Here is a 23,631-nt window from a genome sequence, read left to right on the forward strand (position 1 = left end):
TGCCCATTTGTATCCCAAGGCACCTTCTTTCATATGGTTCAGACAAAAATAATGATTATCGGTATAAATTAGGAGCACTGTGACAATGAAGGCAGGGCATGTTTCAGGCAGCCTTTTTCTTGGCTAATGGCAATGAGGATTTCTTCAGAATTCCCTGTGCTTTCTCTTGTAAACCTGCTTCTCGGAACCTGAATGTATAGCATTACATGAAATTAATACATTGGAAAATGGGCCTGAGCAGAAGAGCTGTTAAGTAAAAGCACTGCAGTACAATAATAGACCCCACAATAGCAGCTTTCCAGTATTTCAGTAACATTACCAGCAAGGTAATTGCCTGTCCTCTTCCCTAGGAGAGAAATAATAGAGTTTGGCATTAATCCTCCTTGTCTCACTGTGTAGACTGCAGCACTCAGCCTGTCCTCAAATCACTTCTGCCAGCAGTTTTCTCCTTCAAGCCTCTTGTCACATTGTGAAAGATTGTTTTGCAATAGCCCATCAGAGCTGAACTATGGATTAGAGGGTCAAGGTTTATCCCCCATCTAATATCAGTGGAATAGAAAGAGGGCTGGAGGAAGAAGGCTGCAGTTGCATGAGATGGAGACATTGACTGTGATGCTAATTTCATTTCTCAAGGCTGAGCCTTAGATGTTGTGTGGTTTTACAACATATATTTATAGTCAACTTTCAAAAAACAAGTTTTTTTTTTATTATAGGGAGCTCCACATGTCTGGAGACTATATATGGAAGCACTGCAAAAACAAGAGTCTAAAAGGTGCAATTGGGTTCCCCCCCCCCCCCGGAAATGTCAGATGTTCCTCCTTTAATTAAAACAGCCAACTATAAACTGAATCATGGGCATTGCACCACTTTTTCCAGAATTGCCTATTGTAATGGATTCTGTTGCTATGGTTGTAATTTTTTTTCCAAGGAGGAAGGAAGCTCCCCCCACACACCTCATAAAATACAGACTTGCTGCAATCATATTTTGATATGGAAAGCTACACAGTAGCACAGACCTTTAACTTCCCCCTCCTTTCACCCAATATCTGATTCATTCTCTGATCCCCAATGCAACCCCCCCAAAAAAGATGGTTATACATATGTACAGTTTGTTGTTGTTAAATGCCTTTGAGTCAACCTCGACTCATGCTATCCCTGTGGATGAGATGTCTCCAGGCCGCCCTTTCTTCTACCTCTCTGCTCAGGTCCTGTAGGCTCAGGCCCATGGTCTCCCTGACTGAATCTATACATCTGGCATGTGATCCTCCTCTCTTTCTACTGTCCTCTGTGTTTCCCAGCATCATTTTTTTCTAATGAGTCATGCTTTCTCATGATGTGGCCGAAGTACAACAACCTCAATTTAGTCATCTTGGCTTCCAGGAAGAGTTCAGGCTTGATTTGTTCTAGGACCCAATTATTAGTCTTCTTGGCTGTCCACAGTATCCTAAGCACTCTTCTCCAGGACCACATCTGAAATAAAATGATTTTTCTTCCTGTCTGCTTTCTTCACTGTCCAGCTCTCACATCCATACATGGTAATGAGGAATACAATGGTTTGGAAGATTCTAACTTTAGTGTTTAGTTGTATATCTTTACACTTTAGGATTTTGTCTAATTCTTTCATAGCTGGCCTTCCCATTCCTTATCTTCTTCTGATTTCTTGACTGCAGTCTTCATTCTGATCAATGTTTGATCCAAGATATGGGAAATTTTTAACTATTCTGATTCCTCATTAGCTAGGCTGAAGTTATGTAAATCCTCCATGGCCATTACTTTTGTTTTCTTTACATTAGGCCTGCCTTTGCTCTTTCTTCTTTGACTTTCTTTAGTGATTGTTCCAAAGCCCTGGCCCAATGATACAGCAATACGTTGCATGCAGAAGGGACCAGCTTCAGTCTTTGACATCTCAGAAATTAAATGCTGGGATAAACCCTGCCTGGACCCTTGAAGGCCACTGTCAGAATAAGCAATACAGGTTTTTGTGCATCAGATGAAAGGGAACCAAGGGAAAGGTTATTCATGTGTTTTCTCTCCAAGATGCATTGATATATCTGCATGTGGGTGCAGCTCCCACATCACCATCCCTCCCTATTGCAGTGTCTGAAAGTTGCCCACACCTTCTCTGTAATTTGGAGGAAACACCACCATCTATTCCATTATCCCTTCTGCAGCACTGACTCTGGTGTTCATCCCCTCAACATACTATTTCATTTTGACATGTAATGATTAATGGTTTCTGGAATTTTTTCCCACTTAGGGAGAAAGAAAATATTTCCATGCAGTTTTCACTTAGTATTCACACATCCTGAACTGGCTGTCAAAATATTTTTTTGGAGAAACACACATTTCTGACAGAAAGAAAAACCATGGGAGTGTTTCAGTGAAAAATACTGTTTACAGAAATGTATATGGATTTTATGTACAAAATAAATTGCACCTCCCAAAAAAGTTCCCGAAACACATGTATGATTTTAGTGCAAAAATATTGTGCAAAAGCACCTTTTTGCAGGAAAAATATTTTTTGTCTCTGCACACAGTACTCTTTGTGCAAAAGTGGTGTGGGGTTTTTTTGTGAAAAAATATGTCGGGGAAGAGTTTTCTTGTATATAATTCTTTCCCCAAACACTTCAGGTTGTGCAAATTCCAGGCAAAAACGACCAAAAAAATCTCAATTTTTTTTTTTTTTTCAATTAAGGGTTTTTCAAGTGTTTGGAAATTTTTTTGGGGGGGGGGGTCAGGAGGGATAGGAGGCAGGAGGGACAGGAATTGAACAATAGTGAATATTCTTTCAATTCTCCTTTCAAAATGAAAATGACTAAACTAGAAAATAGATACAAAATAAAAGCTGGCAATATGGTAAAGTAAAGCCAAGATCAGTTTGATATTGGTAGAGAATGAAATTTTCCAAACATACTTACAGTTGTTAGCAAATGGCTGTTAAATGGACGATGGGAACTGAAGAAATTTCCCCCAGACCTCCCCTGTCAACCAATTTCACTGTGAATAGGGCTGTACCTAGGCAGCACTCAGTTCCAGGAAAAAAGATTCCACAGAATTCAATACCTCCCTCAGGATGCTGCAAAAAGTACTTATATTTGTGTAATCTCTGATACATAATAATAATAATAATTATTATTATTATTATTATTATTATTATTATTATTATTATTATTATTTATTTGTATACCGCCCTATGGGAAACCAATCCGGGCGGTTGACAACAGTAAAATATAAAATATAACAATTAAAAACACTTTATCCCTCCCCCCTTAAGACAGTATTAAACAGTATGACATATTAAAAACACAACATCAAAGCATAAAAACAACAATTAAAAACTAAAAATGCTGATATCCCTCTGTTGATCCTCAACCATCACTAAGATGGGGCCACGGGAGGAATGAGGGAATCAGGGAACCTAGGCCGGGATGGTTAATCTGGAAAGGCCTGCCGGAAGAGATCCGTCTTGACTGCTTTTTTAAAGCTGTCTAATGATGTTATCTGATGGATCTCATTCGGCAGGTCGTTCCAGAGTTTGGGGGCGACAGCAGAGAATGCCCTCTGGGAGGTCGCCGCAAGCCTAGTTTTTAAAGGCTGCAGTAAGTTCCTCCCAGAGGACCGGAGAGCGCGGGGAGGATTGTACGGGAGGAGGTGGTCCCTAAGATAGCTTGGACCCAAGCCATTTAGGGCTTTAAAGGTGATAACCAACACCTTGTACTGGGCCCGGAAGCTGATAGGCAGCCAGTGGAGGGACCTCAAAACCGGAGTAATGTGGTCCCTCCTAGATGTTCCTGAGACAAGCCTGGCTGCTATGTTTTGAACCAGCTGTAATTTCCGAGTCAAGCACAGGGGTAGCCCCATGTAGAGTGCATTACAGAAGTCAAGGCGTGAGGTTACCAGCGCGTGCACAACCGTCTCGAGATTCCTTACTTCCAGAAAAGGGCGCAGCTGGCGTATCAGCCGAAGCTGATAACAGGCACTCCTGACCGTCGCATTTACCTGATTTGTCATCAGGAGCGACGAGTCAAGGAGCACACCCAGACTGCGAACACAGTCACTGGAGGAGAGTGTGACCCCATCCAGGACTGGAGGTTGCAACCCAATTCTTGGTTTCGGGGCTGCTACCATGAGCACCTCCGTCTTGTCTGGATTCAGTTTCAATCTGTTTTTCCTCATCCAGCCCATTACCGCCTGAAGACATTCATTGAGAGAAGAGATGCCATCGGAATTCGAGGCCGACGAATGAGATACGGAGAAATAGATTTGGGTGTCATCAGCGTACTGATAACACCCAGCACCATGACTCCGTATTATCTCACCCAGTGGCTTCATATAGATGTTAAATAACATCGGGGACAAAATAGCCCCCTGAGGAACCCCACAAGTGGTACCTCTTACTGGAGCTACAGTCCCCGAGTAGCATAAGTCACTAAAATGATTCCAACCTGAGTAACAGAACTTGTAAAAAATACTATACAAATTAATGATGTCTTCCTTTTATGTGCCCTCAAGTGTACTCTGACTCATAGTGTATGACTGAAAGAGTATGACTTCCTCAGGTTCACCCACTGGGTATCCATGGCTGAGCAGCCATTCAAACCCAAGGTCTCCCAGAATCTCAGTCTAGCTCTCAAACGACTTTTCTAAATGTTAGTCTTTATTTTTACAAGAAAACAGATGTAGTTAAATTGTTTGTATTATTGCATTAAAACTTGCTTTAAGAATAGAATATTATGATAGTGATGTATTTAACAGTGTTTCCCATAATATCAGTTTTGTTTTTATTTTTACTGTCTGTGAAGCATAAAAATATAAATCTTGAGTCTTAAAATATGTTAGGCCTTTGTCATGCTTGTAGGAATATCTTCCATTCATTGGCTGATTTGTTGGCTGATTTGCAATGGTATGAAAGGAACCATCAGATCATCACAGCATGATATCACATGTGAATGGCTGTCCATGGGGCGTGTTTTATCACTGGAGTGATAATATGCACCTCAGCTCCCAAATCCCTGGATAGAATTATATTTCTTTTGACAACCAAGAACTGCTAGCAGTGTTCTATCTATGTCAGTTCAAGAGCTGTCTACAAACCAATGTCTTTTCTTCCTCATTTAACATTCTGACAGCAAGCTAACATGGCATAATAGGTTAAATGACAAACTTGAGACTTGAAAGGCCCAAGTTCAAATCTCTGCTGCTCATCCAGGATACCTTGGGCCACTCACTTTCCCTCAACCCAGCCTTCCTTAAAGAAAATTGTAGGGATTAAGTTGGATCATTTTTGGTGTTCTCTGGGAATACTTTGGGAGAATCCATAGCTCAATAACAGATCATGTATTTTGCATGCAGAACAGGCCACATTCAGTTTTACTAACAGGTAAAGTTAGTTTTTTTTTTAAAAAAAAAATCCTCCATGAAATTCACAAAACTACTGCTAATGAGTGAGGAAAGTACTGGGTTAGATGGCCACTGGTTTAATATGGTACAAGGCAGCTTTTTATGACTGCTGCCACACTGCAGTATTAATACAGTTTTTAGTCTGCTTTAACTGTCTTAGCTCCATCATATGCAACCCTGGGATTTGTAGTTTGTTGTAACACCAGAGCAGTCTGACAGAGAAGACTAAATATTACGCAAAACTACAAATCTTGGAATTCCATAGCATTGAGCCATGACAGTTAAAATAGTGTCAGACTGCATTAATTTTGCAATGTAGATGCAGCCTATGTACCTTTTTTAAAAGCAGCTTTTCTAGATTTCACTTGCTAAATCCATTTCAATGTCACAATGAATTTGTGACCTTGGGACTGAATTCCACAAGGTTTGGCTTGTATTTTAATGAAAAATTAGTCAGTGCCTCTTCCTATAGTTCTTTCATGGTTCATAAACTGAAAGGTTAGGACAATCATTCCATTGCATAGCCCAGGCAGATGATCTGGTTTGCCTTCCAGCATGTCTGCAGAGCGAAAGGTGTCAAATGGCTCCCAATTGAAAGTGCAAAGTATCATGCATTTTAAGTTACATCTACAGGTAATGACAGTAGGCACCACTGAGAATCAAGTGGCATCTGTCAGACACACTTTGCACTGACTTGCCACTTCAGAGATGGAAAGATAACAGCTTCCCTGCAAACTTCCTCTGGATGATGCTGATTATTTTTACACCACTTTTATATCTGTAAAGCAATCAGCTTAAAACAACACACGAGTTGTTACAGTCTCCCACGGGATATCTTAAATAGTATTTTCATAAGCAGAACTGTCTTGTTTTTAGCCCTCTTCCAAGTTGGTAAAATTAAGCAGAGAATGAGTCATGGAGTACTTCTTGCCAAGCTTCAGTGGATCCCAAAATTCACAATTTTCTTTTTCTTTTCTTTATCTACAGGGAACAAACTATCCCTTACATTAAATTAATAGGTTTCCCTTGCATTTGAGCATCTATGCTTGCATGGTTGCTGCTGTTTTTTTAAATTTTTATATAGCATCTGTGGGAAAGTATTAGGATACAGAGGGAAGGGTTTTTTTTTTTGTCTGCCTTTGAGGAGAAGCTTTTGCCAATGGGAAACTGCAGCTCCGGGGGATATATCATTGGAGGGCGTATTCATCATGTTTGTAGCAAAGGGGTAAAGTGTTAAAGAAATTCATGAAGGAGTTACCAAGTCTGTTGCAGCAAAAATAATAATAATAATAAAATGATGAAAAGGCATACGACACCTTATAGGCCTACACATTTTATTTGTCATAAACCTTCATGAATTCCAAGCAACTAAACACAACAAATTATGTCAAATAGAACTTATTGGTCTTGAAGTTTTCCCAGTACTCTTTGTTACATTAAAGAAAAGCACGATTGTTGTTTCTAACATAAGCTTTCATGGAATATAATCTGCTTTATTAAAAGTACATAGCTTTCATGTTCCTTTGTTGAAGCAGTCTGTACTCTATGAAAGCTTAGGCTATAAATTGCTTTTTCCCAGTTTGTCTCAAAGATGCTTTGTTGTTATGTGTCTTCAAGATGATTCCTGCTTATGGCAACCCAGTCACAGCATTTTTCTTGGCAAGATTTATTCAGAGAAGGTTTGTCATTGTCTTCCTCAAAGCTGAGAGAATGTGACTTGCCTGAGGTCACTCAGTGGGTATCCATGGCTGAGCAGGGATTCAAACGGTGGTCTTCCTGAGTCCTGTTCCAACATTCAAACAGTTGCACCATGCCGATTCTCTCAAAGGCACAATTGGGTTCCTTTATGGGTTTTTATTTTTAAAAAACTGGAACAGACTAATGAGGATGTCTCTTTGTTCTTGTCATTGCCACCCCCCCAAGGTAAAGCACACCAAAAGAAAGGGAAGTAGTCACATAAACAATAGAAAACAGAGTCAGAATATATAAATCTATTAAATATCCAATTATTCTAATTCAAAGACTAAACAGTCCTTCTTGTAAATGGCAATATGAGAGAAGGTTCATAGGAATAAACAGTTGAAGAAAAATGAATGGCTAAAGATTTTTGGCAGATCTTCATTCTAAAGGCCAGTTGAGTTTTGACCAATGGTGACCAAGAAGATTTTATATTTTCTGAGCCACTTTATATCTGGTTCTCTTTGTTTTCTTTTGCCACCCCATCCCATCCTGCCTAAAACATTTAATGTAACAGAAAGATTATTTCTAAAAGCTGAAAGGTGGTTTGATGAAATGGGTAAGAAATTAATTGGGTGCATCTTTTAATGTGAACTTATTTAGGCCATACTTACAGGAACTTGGACACATACCCAAACAAAAACACTTAGAACTTACAGAACTATTAGCATTTATAACTTACATAATTATTCACAGAAATTAAGCTTTTGGAATAAAATGTGCAGGTGAAAAATGTTCATAAAAATGTGTTTATCTGAAACATTATTTTTACAAACACACTTTATTTCATACAAAAATGCATCAACTTTGAAAATATGCAGAGAGAAAAAAACATGCACGAATGTCCTTGCAGTGGAAAAAAAGATACCTTCAATTTCATAGAGATCTGAATTTGTACCGGACAAAAGAGTCAACATTTTGTTACAGTTTTTTTTTTAAAAAAACAAAATTTTGGTCAGGCTTGATTAAATACAAGTAGAATTATAGGTAGAGTAGCCTTCCATTAACCTAATGTATATAGGCCTAAATGCAGTTGTTAGTGCCAACTATAACAGATCCATTGAATAAATGGGAACAGTTATGCAAGTTCTATTGATTTAATGCATTTTTAATAGTTGGGATTAATAATTGGTTTTATGCTATACCTGTCAGACGTATTCAACACACTCTAAGTATTAGCAGTAAATAGTTTTACTTGCAGTAGTCCCATGTTATGTCTCCCTGGATCTGAAGAGCATAAGCAATTATAATCATTCCATACAGCAAACACTTCAGCTTTCATAATCTCCTCTGCCTAGATCATGGGCACAATCTATATGAAAGATCATCTGCACAATCCCATATGAGTCCTTCCTACTGGGCTATGTCCATTCTTCAGAGTTAAAACTGTGTTCTTTGACACTGTCTGTTCCCTTATGCCTAGTCTTTCTATTGATCAAATGATTAGGGAGCCATGAAAGATTATAGCCAAAGTTGGAGATATATAACCAATACATTTTAATTAAAAAGAGTCAGCATTGCCCAACAAAGTCATACATAACACCAAATAAATCAATACAAGAAGTCATCAACAACTGTAACAGATTACCCCTTTAACTCAGAACAGGTCTAGAGATGCGTTATCTTTATTTATTATTTGAGAAGAATATATGACACAATACAATACAGTTCTGAATGACAGAGAATAAAATCATCATCCATGCAGACAAAATGAACAGAATTCAAACTGATAAGCCATGGAAATCAAAGAGAAATGGAATCAAGTTAATTCTCAGATGTTATTTAGATGTGAAGCTGATTTAAGTAAACCTCAAAAATAAGCATCCCACAGGCTCATAATAAAGCTCAAGCGCTGTCACAATGGAACTTCAAAGTACAGTTCAACACAGTCATTGCAATTACAAGACCATAACCAGACTGAAATGCAACAATCCACCTTAAGTTTGCCATAAAGTCAGAAACAACTTGAAGGTGCACAAGAACAACAACAATGTAAGTGAAGTAGTAACCTGCTTGCAGAGCTTTGCTGATGTCAAGACTCACCAGTGCTAGGTTTCTGAGGTGAAGGGGCTACATACATCCTACTAAACTCTGAAGGACACGCTCTCTGTCTCTATCATTTCTTGGAAATATTTGGGTTTTGTTGTATTTTACTTAGAATGCCTTATTGTAACTTCTATGGGGCGTGAAGGAGCAATTTTGGAGCATTCATGCCAGGGGGGTGGCTATGTTAAGCCTGCAAGTCATTTCGTATTTGAGGAGGAAGGGAAGTACAAAAGTACAGACCAGGGGCAAAATATATAGCAAAATAACCCCCTGCCACTGGGAATCATGTGCACCTCCAGATGTTGTTGGGATACAAAATCCAGTATTCCTTTCCAGCTTAACCTGTTATGAGGAATGATGGGAGGGGTGGTTCATAAATATCTGGAGGGCCACATAATTCTGACACTTGCCCTTGGGAAAAAGAATGGGGACAGAGAGTCCATGGCGGTTGCAAAAACAGCCTTGGAGTTATATATGGGCCCTTGGCTACATGTCTGTCAACATTTTTGTTCAAACAGTTTAATCCTACATGTCCAAATGAACATCTCTATATGCACTAAGTTTTAAAGACTAACTAGTGAAGGAAAGTATCTTTGCAAACTAGTAAAATGTGCCGTTTCCAGAAAAAATCTACTTCTTACATGGATTTCTGTTATTTTAAAAATCATATTGGAAATCTGACAATGCCAAAACTTACAACATTATAAATTTTTGATAATTTAACTTCAGCTCAAAGAGACAAACTCATTTAATTTCTACAATTTTTTGACCTACGGTGATAATTTTACCATTGCTGGAGTGGTGAGCTCATCTATATTTTCCAAGAGAATGAAATGAGAGTTGCAACCGTCAGGTTCATTGAAATGCTATGTGAGTTCATAATCAGATCCACTGAAGTATAATAAATCACAGAGACACTTCAACATGCAAATTTTATATTGCATGTCATACATAATAAAAGACCCCTTGATAGCATGATTATAACCTGGTGGTGCATGTAGTGAGTTTGTTGAATCACTCATTTTTCCCCAAATGACAAAATGTAAGTAAGAGATATCAACGAAGTAGTCCGCAATCTGACAAACACATTACACTAGGGTACGCAAAGTGTGTCTCTCCAGATGTTTTTGGACTATAATTCCTATTAATCCAAGTCAGCATGGCCAATAGAGAGCAGTGCTGGAACCTGTAGTTAAAAACTTTTGTCAGGAGTACTATGCCCACCCCTCCACCTCACAATCCCCAGCAATACAGCCTTCTCAGTTCTGCAGTGTAAATTGCCCCCTAGAAATTACAACAATAATCCCTCAATAGGAGCTTTGGCAAACTTGATTCATGAATACATGAAGAAATTATCATTAAAATTCCTAACCACACAGTATCACAGCCCCAAACTAAGAGACAAATTCCATGACTGCTTTCCAGAAACATGAATAGACATTAGGATACCCAGTGAGTGTTTTCCAACTTCTTGTTTGCTATAAGCAGTTAAAAGTATTTAGAGAAGTGGTTCTCAACCTGTGGGTCATGACCCCTTTGGGGGTCAAGGGGTCACGTAAGACCATCAGAAAACACATATTTCCAATGGTTTTAGGAACCAAGACACCAGTTAGGGGTCACCACAACATGAAGAACTGTATTAAAGAGTTGCAGCATTAGGAAGGTTGAGAACCACTAATCTAGAGGTTTACTTGCAGGATCGCCTTCTTCCATATAATCCACCCTGCAGACTCAGATCCTCTGGGGAAAATTTACTGCAGCCAATCAAGACTAGGCTGGCTGCGATTAGCCAGAGGCCATTCTCATCTGCTGCTCCCAAATAATGGAATGGCCTGTCGGAGGAGATCCACCTCGTTACCAGTCTTGATGGCTCCAAAAAGGCTATCAAGACAGATCTCTTCCGACAGGCCTTCCCTCAGTAATTCACTCACTCACCCTGCTGATATGGACCATCCTACTGATTATTCCAAGATGCCCTGTTTTCCTGTCTCTGATTGATTTAATGATTTAAATTGTATTTTATTATTGTATGTTGAAACTATTATGTTGTTTATTTAAGGAAGGGGGGGATAGTGGGATTTATTTTTATATTGTATAAATTTTATTATTGCTGTAAGCTGCCTCAATCGAGAGATGGGATAGAAATAAAATATTACTATCACTATTATTATTATTATTATTATTATTATTATTATTACATGTTCCTTTATTTATACCAGTGGTTCTCAGATTTTTTTATCCATATGATCCCCTTTATATCTATATCTGTTCATCACACACCACACACATTTGACTTAGTATATAAATACAAATATTTTGTTTGTTTAATGTGTGTATTTTAATTCACACATTTGTGTATATTTATATTCTAATATTTTATAAGGAAATAGCTCTCCTTCTCCCTCAGGCACAGGCTCCAAGTCCCTCCTTGCCTTTCTCTTCCCCACCAGGACAAAAAAGATTTGGGAAGAGGTGGGGAGAATCAGGGCTTTCAGACAAATGAAGAAGCTTTCTAGAGTGTTCACTCACCCAGTGCCTGACTGTAAGCAGTCCTCTTTTCAAAGGGAGGATTGGGGCCAGCTGGGCAGTCAGAAGGGACAGCTTCCATCAGCTGTACATGTGTGGAGTGTGTGAGATCTCTTGTCCAATCTGCCATCTGAAATAATGGTCTCATCCTTCTTCCTGGCACTGGTTCAAAAGTTGAGAGTTTGACTGTTGTTCATAACATTGGTGTAGTTATTTTGAGGTGTGATCATGTTACCAAATCAAGAAATGCTGTGGAAATACATCTGGAATATGTCCAAGCACAGGCTTTGTTGAAGTTCTTTGCTCAATCTCTACCCTGCCCCTCCATGAGTCTGCCATGGTATCCCTGAAGGAAGGGTGTGTGTCAATGGATGGTGATGACTGTTTAATATGATAACATCAGTAAAGATTGCTTTCACAAATCATAATTTAATGAGTAGAAAATATATTTTTAGGCTATTACCTCTTAAAACAGGGAACATTTTCCTACTGCTTGTTCATTCCATTGAAAACATTGTTGAGGCAAATAATGGTGCTGCAGGTTGAAGCCTTCCGTTTCAAAGATGTAATTTCAAAGTTACTAACAAATACCTTCTTATTCAGAGTGTGTTGCCTCTGGGAAACCAGGGTTTGAATCCTTGCTCTGTCAAGAAAACCCTGTTATAGGATCACAGTAAGTCAGAGTGAAATTGAAGGCACGTAATAACAACAATGTAGCTATGTGCTCCATCCATCCATCAGTAAGAGAAATGGGCACAGTAACTTTTGAAAAGCTCCAACAGCAATTATACTTATATCAACCTCTCTGTATAAATCTAAAATAGACTCCTTAACCTGATGTTATAGTGGCTGGCAGTGATAAGAGTTGGAATCTAGTTCTATGAAGGAGACTAAATTGGGCAAGGTTGATCTTGAGAATATTAAATTTCTCTCAATATGCTGAACTTATAGAAACATATGTAAAACAGCTTTTATTTTTGTCCAGGGTGGAAAATTTTAATGGATCTGGCTTTTTTCTTTATTATTATTATTATTTGCTCTTGGAGCCATTATAGGCCATACTTAGCTGCCTTCCCTCCCATGATTTGACAAAAAATCGTGAAAACATTAGCATATTTCAGCAACAAACCAGAAAAAGCCCTTAAAACAAACAGGGTTTTCTTTGGTTTTTTAAAGGGAGAAGTCCAATTTGCTGTCAATTGTTGTTGTTATCATGTACCTTCACGTCATTTCTGATTTATGGCAACCTTAAGGCAGTGATTCCCAAAGTGTGCAGTATTCCTCTCCCCGTGGGTGGTAGAAGGTTCCAAGGGGGTGGAAAGGGAAAAGTGGGACAGTAAGTGAGGTGGGGGCTTCAGTCAAAATACTGATGTGCAAAAAAGACAAGGGCAACCAGCAGCCTTAAGAACCATGGTGGAGATGAGAATTGGATGGAACATCTTTTCAGGATCATCAAAAAAAACAAAAACCAACCACCACACAGCCTCTCTGATCATTTTGTGTAGTGCTATCTCCCACACTTTGCCTGTCCATCACTCCATTACTGGCACATTTTGCTAGTAGTGGCAATTGGGAAACTCTTGTGAAGCTTGTGCACAGGGCATTGCTTCTGTGGCTCGGAGCAGCACCATTTTGGGACAGACTGGAGCAAAGAGTTAGAGCGCATGGTGATTGGGGAGAAGTGGCAGCAAAAAGCAGGTTTCAAATTTGGGATCCTGCTTAAGATTTTTGCTGGGACTTGACTAGCAGGTTGAAGTTGCACTGCTTCTTCTGCTTTGTAAAATAATAATAATAATAATAATAATAATAATAATAATAATAATAATATTGATGATGATGATGATGATGATGATGATGATGATGATGATGATGATGATGATGATGATGATGATGATGATGATGTCGTCCCCGGGGAAGCAGTAACTGCACTCGATTATTGGAAAGAATCTTTTGTCTTGGAGCAGCTCCAATCCACACCAGTCTCCAGTCCAGAGCATGTGGCCTCTGTAAACTCCTTAAATATGCCTCTGCTGTGCCTTTCTCTGCCCTGATGAAGGACTGAGAGTCCCTCCTCTCTAGGGAGAAGCTTCTCCCATGCACCTGGTCACCCTGGGAGCAGCAACTGACTGATCAGAAATCAAGAGACCTCTTGTCCACACTAGCCTTTGCTGCAAGACTGACATGAGTGAGAGACTTCTTGGTTGCTGCTTAGCCAGCTGCTCAGTGGCTGCTCCCAGGATGACAGGGTGCAAGGGGAGTAGCGACTGAGCAGCCAGTCAGAGACCAAAAAGATTCTCACTTGAACCAGCCTTTGCTGTTAGACTGGCACAAGCAAGAAGCTTCTTGGTCTCTGCTCAGCCAGCTGCTCGGTTGCTGCTCCCAAGGTGACTTGGTGCAAAGGGAGCAGCGACTGAGATTGGCTGTTTGCAGTAGAACAGTAGACCTAATATAAAAAAATATGCTGGGGGGTGGGCCACCGGGATTATCATTGAAAAGGAAAGGGGTCAGTAGCCTGGAAATGTTTGGGGATCACTGCCCTAAGGCAAACCTATCACAGATGTGCCTTGGCAAGTATCTTCAGAGAAGGTTTGCCATTGCCATCCTCTGAAGCTGTGAGAGTGTGACTTGATCAAGGTCACCCAGTAGGTTTTCATAGCTAAGTGAGGATGTATTACTAACTAGAAAAAAAACTTTTCAACAGCATTTTATGCTATTTCTAAAGGGCTCTAAATGTTTGCTGCTAGATTTCAATAGTACTGTTTTTTGGCATGGAGCAGATGTATTGGTGACTGCAAAAGTGCACCTTGATCCACAAATCACATGCTGTCTACCGCTGATATAGCATATTTAACTTCAAGGCAGATATTTTCCCCCTGAATCCTTGTAATCAGTTTTCAATATACAATCTTGGTTGTGTGTTGTGTAGCTTCAAATCATTTCCAACTAATAGTGACCCTAAAGAAAACCCGCCATGGGATTTTCTTGGCAAGGTTTGTTCAGAGGAGGTTTGCCATTGTCTTCTCCTTAAAAAGAAATCCAGTATTTCATGATATGTCAGACCTTGTGCCCTGTCAAAGGAATTTCCAGCTAGAAATTATGTGCAAGAAATAGTATAGGTATAATGTGGCAGATCTCCAATTGTCCCTATGCCACATAAGAAAATTGAGTCACAAGGTTATACATACCACTGGCTGGAATAAAGGCTTTCTTTAAGCTAAGAAGACTTAAGGCCAATGAGTACTTTACTTTCTTCAGGGACTGCTTGAAAATATAAAATCAAAAGGAAGTATGTAAGTCTGACATCTTGTTAAACCTTCCAAAAGCTTTGATATCTTGACATCTAGTTTTACACAAGACATTTGTACAGAAGTGGCCTTGCTCCAATAGAAATCTCTCTGAAAATCCAAATTTCTTTAATAGTTTGTGAGTCTGAGCCAGTTATTCTAAGGAGAGTCATAAGAGGCCAATTCCTTTAGACATAATTTGGTGATTCTGAAATTGAACATGAACTGTAATTTTTAACCAGCAGTTTAACATAATACATTCTATTTTCATTGAAAGCATGTGTATCAGTTTCTGGTTGAAGCACAGAAACAGGAATACTGTCTACAGCAACAAGGAATTTATTTTTAACTACTGTTACTCTTCTACAAGCACATACCTGGGTACTATGTGATTTTGAAAATTTTCAACATTTCTAGAAGAAAATGAACACATGTATTAAAGCTGAGAATAGTCTTTCTCTCTATTAAAGGGAATACATGTATTAAAGTTGAGAACAGGTTTCCCCTGCATCTTCCTATTATTTTTAGCAAATATTGCACAAATACTGAAACCAGTCTTAAGTCCCAGCCCACATTCTGCTATTTGTGGTTATGTAGAAAGATGGTTGGTGTGATCCCACACAAGAAGACCCAACATAGAGTTCCACACAAGCACACTCTCCAGGACTCACCTTTTAGCTGCTACAGCCACTACTCTATGGCCACAAGGATATCTGGTAAGCTAGATGATTCTCTGATACTTCCCTTCATTGGCCACTAAACAGACATGGATTGGTGACTGTAGCAGCTAAAAGGTGAACTCTGAGTGAATTTACAATGTTGACCAAGGTTAGTAGAGTATTCTGACCTCCACAATGATGCAAACCAGAGTTGTCATGGAGCAATGTCCACCTTAAACCATCCAAAATCAACAGCAGGATGCCAGCGATAATCTTCATTTTGCTATAAAATATTCTCCGAAAATACTTCTAACAACTTTTTATCTGTGTTTTTATGAGAATGGCCAATTTTATGTTCATAGGAAGAGAACATCCATATCAAGCTGAATAGAGAATTTTTATCCTTAGATTTAGTCACAAAAATATTTTTCTAACCTTAAGAATTCATAAATTCATAATTTGAGTAAATTATTGTGGAGTGCCTCAGTTATGCACACAAGTAACTTATCCTTGTTAGTCATTCCTTAATTTAAATAATAAATATATAATTTAATGTTTAATTCATTGTGCCCCATCAAAAAAGATGTCGTCCCTATTATTAATAAGTAATAAAGTTTTGCTATAAATCAGTCCAACTGATATGGTCAAATTTAACTAAAGCTTTAAGTTTTCAGCAGTGATTCAGAAGCAGTCTTCAGCAAGGCCAGCAACATAGAATAATATGTATGTATACACACACACATACACAATTTCCAAGGCAACCCTGATGATTGGTTTTCCCCACTTCCCCTAAGGAATGAAGAAGAAAGGCTAGGCCCTAACACCTGGTAACCCTAAGTGTCACAGAATGGACACATAGGGTTTTACCGGGTATAAGGACTCAGACTACAGAGCCCTCTTTAATATTTAGAAAGTAGTAAGGATAAGTAAAAGCAGGCCTTTCAATTGGCAGGAAATATAAGACAGTTGGAGGTTACATGGCAGAATACTCTCTGTTGTCATTGGAACAAGAAAGCATTCCATTTTTGCCCATGATATATATATTTTTAAAAGCCCTGGATGTTAGCCCAATTGGACCTCCCCCTCCACTTTTGCTAACAGAATTGCAATAAAATGCTGGTTAAATGGCCCTTCTATGATCCTACTGTGGATGCATTACTAGGATTCCTTCATCACATGTAAGATAGCATTAGGTGTCACCTGGGCTCTGCTTTTCCTGGAAACTCTAGAGGAGGTGAGAAATGCTGACAATGAGCTGACGCCAAGGAGTCAACAACTCTAGTAGTACTGGGTGCTAATACCTCTTGCCTTGGAACTGTGCGTCCATCACTTACATTCACACACCAGTGTTACCACCTTGGAAAACTGACGTCAAAGTGATCTAAACTCATTTCAAAGAAGGCACCACCATTTGCCTTTTCCTATACTCTGAATTTTGCCCCAGGGTTGAAATTCCCTATAAATATTGGTGCCCTTCCTTTATTTCCTTAGCTTAGTCTAGTAGTAGACATACATGCTGCTAGTTTGCTTGGCTAACTCCTCTCTCACTTGGCAAACTCCTTTTGCCTCAGAAGTGAAAGAGCTCCTGCTTCATCTTTGGACCTGTAACAGCAAAGCAACTATCCATTCAGGTGTAGTATTTCTGTTAGTTCAGCCTTCTCTGGACTTTTTCACATGAGAAAAATTGGAAGATTAAACTGGTCACAATGCAAGTTCATCCAGGGCATTAGGGACAATTTCACAATTGCTTTTCAGACAACGCTGTGCACAAACCAGTCAAAATCCAGATAGAAAGTGAGATGAATCAGGGAATAAGCATTTTCACAAAAATACCATGTTTTAATTCCCAGTTCATTCACGAATTTGCTTTCTTCATATAATTGCAGCAGTCTGAAAACCATGTCCCCAAGTCTCCCTGTTCCCATAATTCTCATGGTTCCTTGCTGTGCTTAGGAGAAGGAGGCAGTCTTGTTCTTAAAGGGATATAAATACACACACCTCTTTCGCTCGCGCAGGTGGTCTCCTCTTCCTGCAGCCTTAAATCTAAGGGAACAGCTGATAGGAGAAGGCAGAGAGAGGACATTTTGGAATGTCTCTTGTACAGGAGGGAGAAATGGAGGATGTGTCCCAGAAAAAGAGGGCATCTGACAGTTTCAGCCCTCACTGAAACCAGGCAGGCTTATGGACCAGCCCCGTCCCCTCTGTGTGTGTGTGTCTGTCTGTCTGTCTGTCTGTCTGTCTGTCTGTCTGTCTGTCTGTGTCTGTGTGTCTGTGTGTCTGTGTGTCTATGTCTGTGTGTCTCTGTGTGTGTGTGTGTGTGTGTGTGTGTGTGTGTGGTTTTATGGGAGTTTGCAAATGCCCATAAAACCACACACATGCACACACACACACAAAAGAAACAGGGGACACGGCTGGTCCCCTTCCTTCCTCTGAAACAGCCTCTGGGGCAAAGAGGATTTTCCTTCCCATTTCTTTCCCTCTATGGAGCATGTGTGTGTATCCACTTGTGGAAATGACAGTTTGGAGCATGTGCAAAAAGTTATTTCCAAGCTAGCAATGGGATTTGTCCTTATCTGTCTGAAATCCAAATTTGCTTTCTATCCACTTTCTTGCCTAAGTAATGTGATTTTAACCTTTTGTTGTGCTCTCTGTGTAATAAGCATTAGTGAATTTGCTTGCTTTTCCGGGATGCCAACACTTTAACCATTTTTGGGATGGAAGCACATAGGTCACCGTGTGAATAAGTCCTCTGTTCCAGTGTAACACTTTTGAATTTCTTAGTCCATGTGAGCATGTGTGGCTGTGTGTGGTGTATGATTGTTGGATTTCCCCTTTTAAAATAAAAAAAATCTGCCTCTGGAATTTTTCATGTCTCTGGATTTGGTATACATAGGAATGGGGTCCTTGGCTAAGTAACCCAGCCATTAAGCTGGTTGTAATCCCGCTTCGATCGGTTGGGAGAGGTGGGAAAATACAAATAAAATTATTATTATTATTATTATTATTATTATTATTATTTATTGCTACCTTTGAGCTAATACCTAATTCCCCTGAGCTCACATTGGTATATGAGTGTCCTTTTTGGACAGGTGTTCATCTCAGAGTTACATGGACATCATAATACATTATCAGTTTTGAACACCATTTTACAGCTCTGCTTCTGTACCTATACAGAGTATCTTTTATTTTTTTCAGCTGTACTGCTGTTTTACTGTTTTTGTTTCTGTAAATAGAAAATATTCACGTCCTACTGAAAAGGAAAAGCCAATATGGTATAATGAACTGGGCATTGGACTATAACTCAAGAGACCAGAGTTTGAATCACCCATTCGGCCATGGAAACCCACTGGGCAAGTCACACACTCTCAGCTCCTGAAAACCCAGTGAAAAGATCACTTTAGTGCTGTCATAAGTTAGAAAAGACTTGAAGGCTCAGAACAACAACCGAAAAAGAAATTATTCCTTGACTTATCTGTTTTAAAAAATAATGTAGTAGCCTGCTTTGGAAACTTTTAGATAAGACACAGACTTTTGTTACGTGTGATTGTGCCAACTTTATTAGCAATTTTCACTTGGCTGCTGTGTCTCTGACATAGACAGAAATCTGCCTGCTGAATTTCAACACCTCGACTTTACCAAATTTACACAGAGAACATGGGAAATGTTATTTTAGCCTTACTCTACTTTTCACAGTTTTCCTAAATAGATATGTCATATGGCCTAAAACAGAAGCTGATTAAAAATGGAAGAAAAGCCAATGCTTGGTTTAATGAACTAATTTCCATGTCTGCAGGATGCTTACTGCATTTGTAATTTTGAGCCTACACAGCCATTTTCATAGGATGACATTCACAGTTTAAATTATACATATTTCAAAGATCATTTTTAATCACTTTGGAATTTTGAAGTCAAAGCATATTAAATGAACAATTCTGCACATATTTACATATGCATGACATCAGCAAAACATACTGGTATGTAACAGCACTATCAAAGCAGAGGTGTTGTCAGTGGCATCATTAGGGAGTGTGTGAGGAGCGGACCACAACAGGTGACACCCTCAAACATCTGCCTTTGGGCAGAAACAGGCTGTGGCATTTACCTGTGTTCCATTAAAATGCTTAAAAGATCGTTTGAGGAGTGGGGTGAGGCTCAGTGGGATTTTTTTTAAAAAATCAAATTAAAAAATCAATTTATATTTATTCTGGTGTGTGTGTGTGCGCGCGCATGTGTGTGTGTATTCATTTAGGCTGTGCATATGGTATTGCAATTTAAAAAGTATAATTTTAATTGTGCTAGTTGTTTATGTCACAACTATTACCATTACATTCTGTGACATGGGAATTACAATTTGTGTGACATTAGTACAAAGACATTACTAAGGATTCTTTATGATGTGTTATAGGAGGAGGTTAATGGGGTGGTGAAAATGGGGTGGTTATCACACTGAGTGACACCAACTCTAGTGACCCCACCTTATGACATCTCAAATCCCGCTTATTATCAAGAACGGAGACATCACTATGCCTTCTTTTTGGGGGGGGCAAGGACTGTTTGCTTGCTTGTTCTGTTTTTTTAATGCAGTTAGTTATTGTACAGGAGATGTGCTGCTTTCCTCCTGTTATGCCCTTCTACTGCACAAGATACAGCAGGTGATGTGCAGCCTCTTTTTCTCCTGCAGGAGCAATACAGAAAAAGAGATTTCACCTCAACATTAGGAAGAACTTCCTGAAAGTTAGACAGTAGAACACACTCCCTTGAAGTGTGGTGGAATATCCTTCTTTGGAGGTTTTTGAACAGCAGCTGGATGGCCATCTGTCAGGACTTCTTTGGTTATATATTCCTACATGCAGGGGGTTGGGCTGGATGGCCCTTGGGGTTTATCTTCCAAATTATCCCTCTGTGTATTCCTCTTCAAAGGAAGTTTTGCCTAATGGCAATCCAGGTCACCCCAGCCAAGCAAGCTTGGAATCAACAATTGTTGCCTCTTCTGTTCCTGTGGAGAGCATCTGCATATTTCTCCAACCTGAGAGAGGTGAGCTCTGATGTTTTATGCTTTAAGCCTCTTTAAAATTGGTGGTGAGGTGAGCATACTGTATATACTCATGTATAAGTCTAGAAATTTTGGTCAAAAAATTGACCCCCAAACCCTGAGTCGACTTATCCATAGGTCAATGTACGTAGTGTATCTTAACTCTTATTTTAAAAAGGAACCATCCCTTGGTGAAAAGCAAGAGTATAATCTGCCCTGGAAGCACTGACTCCCTTTACTTTCTCATCCATCCAGCCTTGAGAGTAAACACAAAGGGTTATGTCTGCTGGAATTCTGTAAGTTCTTTGACATTGCTTTGCTTCATCCTTCATATCCTTTGTTATACGCCCCTAGGTTTTACTCTCGATCTATCCATGGGCCATAGCAAAATCCATACTTTTGGCCCCATAACTTGCCCCCGATTTATACATGAGGTCGACTTATAGTCGAGTATATATGGTAAGTGCTAACTTTGTGGCTGCTTCAGCTATGTCAGAACGCAACTCCCTGGCCTCCAATGGCTGCCTATGGAACTGTCCCTCCCACCACCACCACACAATTTATATCAGTCTCAATTTATATCAAAAGTCTACATTTGCAGCCCCAGCATAAATTGAGATCCTCCTGTGTTGGCAAAATGGACAAAACTGGTACAATTAGGAAGGACTTATTGAACCATAGTAACTTGTCTTGTGTTCTTGGAACATTATGCACTCCCCCTGCCCCAATGCTGTTCTACTTCTACTGGGTATTTGTTTCTTTTCCCCAGCAGAGGAGTCTCAGGGAGAGGTGAATTTCAGCAATAAAAAAACAACCACAGGAAGAAAAGAAAAGCACATAATGAGAGGAAGACTCCCTTGTGCAAAAACATTCCCCAAAGAATCATCAAATGACATGTCTTGTGTCACCCTTAGACTATACAAGGCATTCTTCTTCCCAAACGTCAAACCAGGAAAAGAAAGCTGCATGTTGCAGCCTGAACATAATAACTTGTGTACAGTAGCTGCATAACACGGGGGGGGGGGGGGGGGGACTGTTCACAATGTGACCCAGACCTGTAGATCTTAAATTCTGCTTGAACCAAGAGAATAACATATATTCATCATCCTGGCATATTTTGTTATGCTGTGCAGGTACAGCCTTAGATACATCTCATACAAAAATGCTTTTCTCTTGTCACTGCAACTTTTGGGATCAGTTAATAGATCTTTTTCTGAAGCAGAATATAAACTCCTAAATTATGTAGACTATTGCACATACTTAATGTAATTACATACATCATTGTTAGGAACAGTTATTTTGTGCATTCTGCATTTTAAGCTGTATTCCCTGTATTTTGAAAGGATAAAAGCAAAAGATGATGTGTAATGAATATCGTTGTTTGAACCACTTGATGTTATTGGTGATGTAGAAAAACTAAGGTATAACTTTAAAAACAAGCATCACAAAGTCATTTATATCATAACGTAATTTTTCATTTCTGCCCTCAAATATAGCAATAACACATTTGACTGTGAGACTTAAAAACAACACATGCTTAAGTAATACTGATTACAACATACTTTGCATTTTACGTTACCCACCATTGTGTACCAAATGCTAAATTCACTCCAGCTGGCATTCAGCAAGCTCCCAGAAAATTGCTGCAATCATTTGAAATGATTGAAATGTGAACATGAATGCACAACCCTTGCTACAAATAGAGCAATCTGTTGTTTCAGTGCTGTGGTTGTTAGCCATTATGAAAGAAACAATGAATTCCAGCTAATATTACAATACCTCTGCCAAAAATGCAGTCAGTACTTGACAGTGCTCAAAATTATGCATCTTGAGTAGAGTAGTTTCTCTGGAAGATTTTGAATTAAAGGCTGGATTAGCAGACATTATACCTGTCAATCTTTTAAAAAGATGTATTAGATTTCTTTGTTGTAATCAAACTACCAGTTAAAGCAAATATTAGCATGTTATTGGACTGAGTGAGTCATTTTTAGGTTTTGGTTTTTTTTTCATAGTAATGGAGTTCTTTTCTTATGGCACAGCTCCATAATTCTGAGCAGTCTGAGTAAGTGGTACAGTGTTTCCTTATTCTATCTGTCAAAAAGGTAACTGTAAGACAAAAGTAACTTTAGAAGTGAATTATGAGAAATAATTTCCCTAAGTCAACTGGAGGGTTTTTGGACTTGTGGTCCAGCAAAGTATTGTTGCCAAGTGAAGGAAGAGACCTTAAAAAACAAATATGCTCAGAAATATGAGAAAAGAAAAAGATAATTCTCCAAAGAAATGAATCTTGGCTGTCTATAGAGAGGTGGTGGGAGAGGCCCCCAAGGAATTTCATACCAATTATATACCTGTTAGACAACTTGGGAGTAATAATAAGCAGCCGTTTTGGATTTGTTAAAAACAGATTATGCAAAGCCTATCTTCATTCCTTCTTAAACAGTGTAACCAATTTAGCAGAAAATGCTTTTAAGAAATATCCATATGATGTTCTTCCAAGTAAATGAAATGTTTCTGAACATAAACTACCGGATGAACCTTGGGGTCCCTTCTAGCTCTATAATCCTAAATTTCAATAATGTATTCACTTGTAAGATATTTACTGTGACAGCTAGGTATGCTGTCCGTTTCAGTAAAGCAAACATACAAGAAATATAAACTGGAAAACTATGATATTGATGTTATTTCAGGGTCTCATGCAGTGTCACGAAAGGGAGAATATCAAAGTTGGGGCTTCTATTTCGCTGTTCTGTGGAAGAGACACATTTTAAAGAGCATCAGTAAATACATGCGAAATGATTCTTTTATGTGGCAAACAGTTATGACCATATCAGAAGATTCAAAGTAAAGAATTTCCCCCAATACATTATTGTAGTTTCTCTTTCATATATTGGTTTTTTCTTTCTTTTAATCCCCTAGGAAATAGTCAGCAAAAATAATGAACAAAAGG

This window comes from Sceloporus undulatus, chromosome 5 (genome assembly GCF_019175285.1).
Source record: "Sceloporus undulatus isolate JIND9_A2432 ecotype Alabama chromosome 5, SceUnd_v1.1, whole genome shotgun sequence".
NCBI classification, from domain to species: domain Eukaryota; kingdom Metazoa; phylum Chordata; class Lepidosauria; order Squamata; family Phrynosomatidae; genus Sceloporus; species Sceloporus undulatus.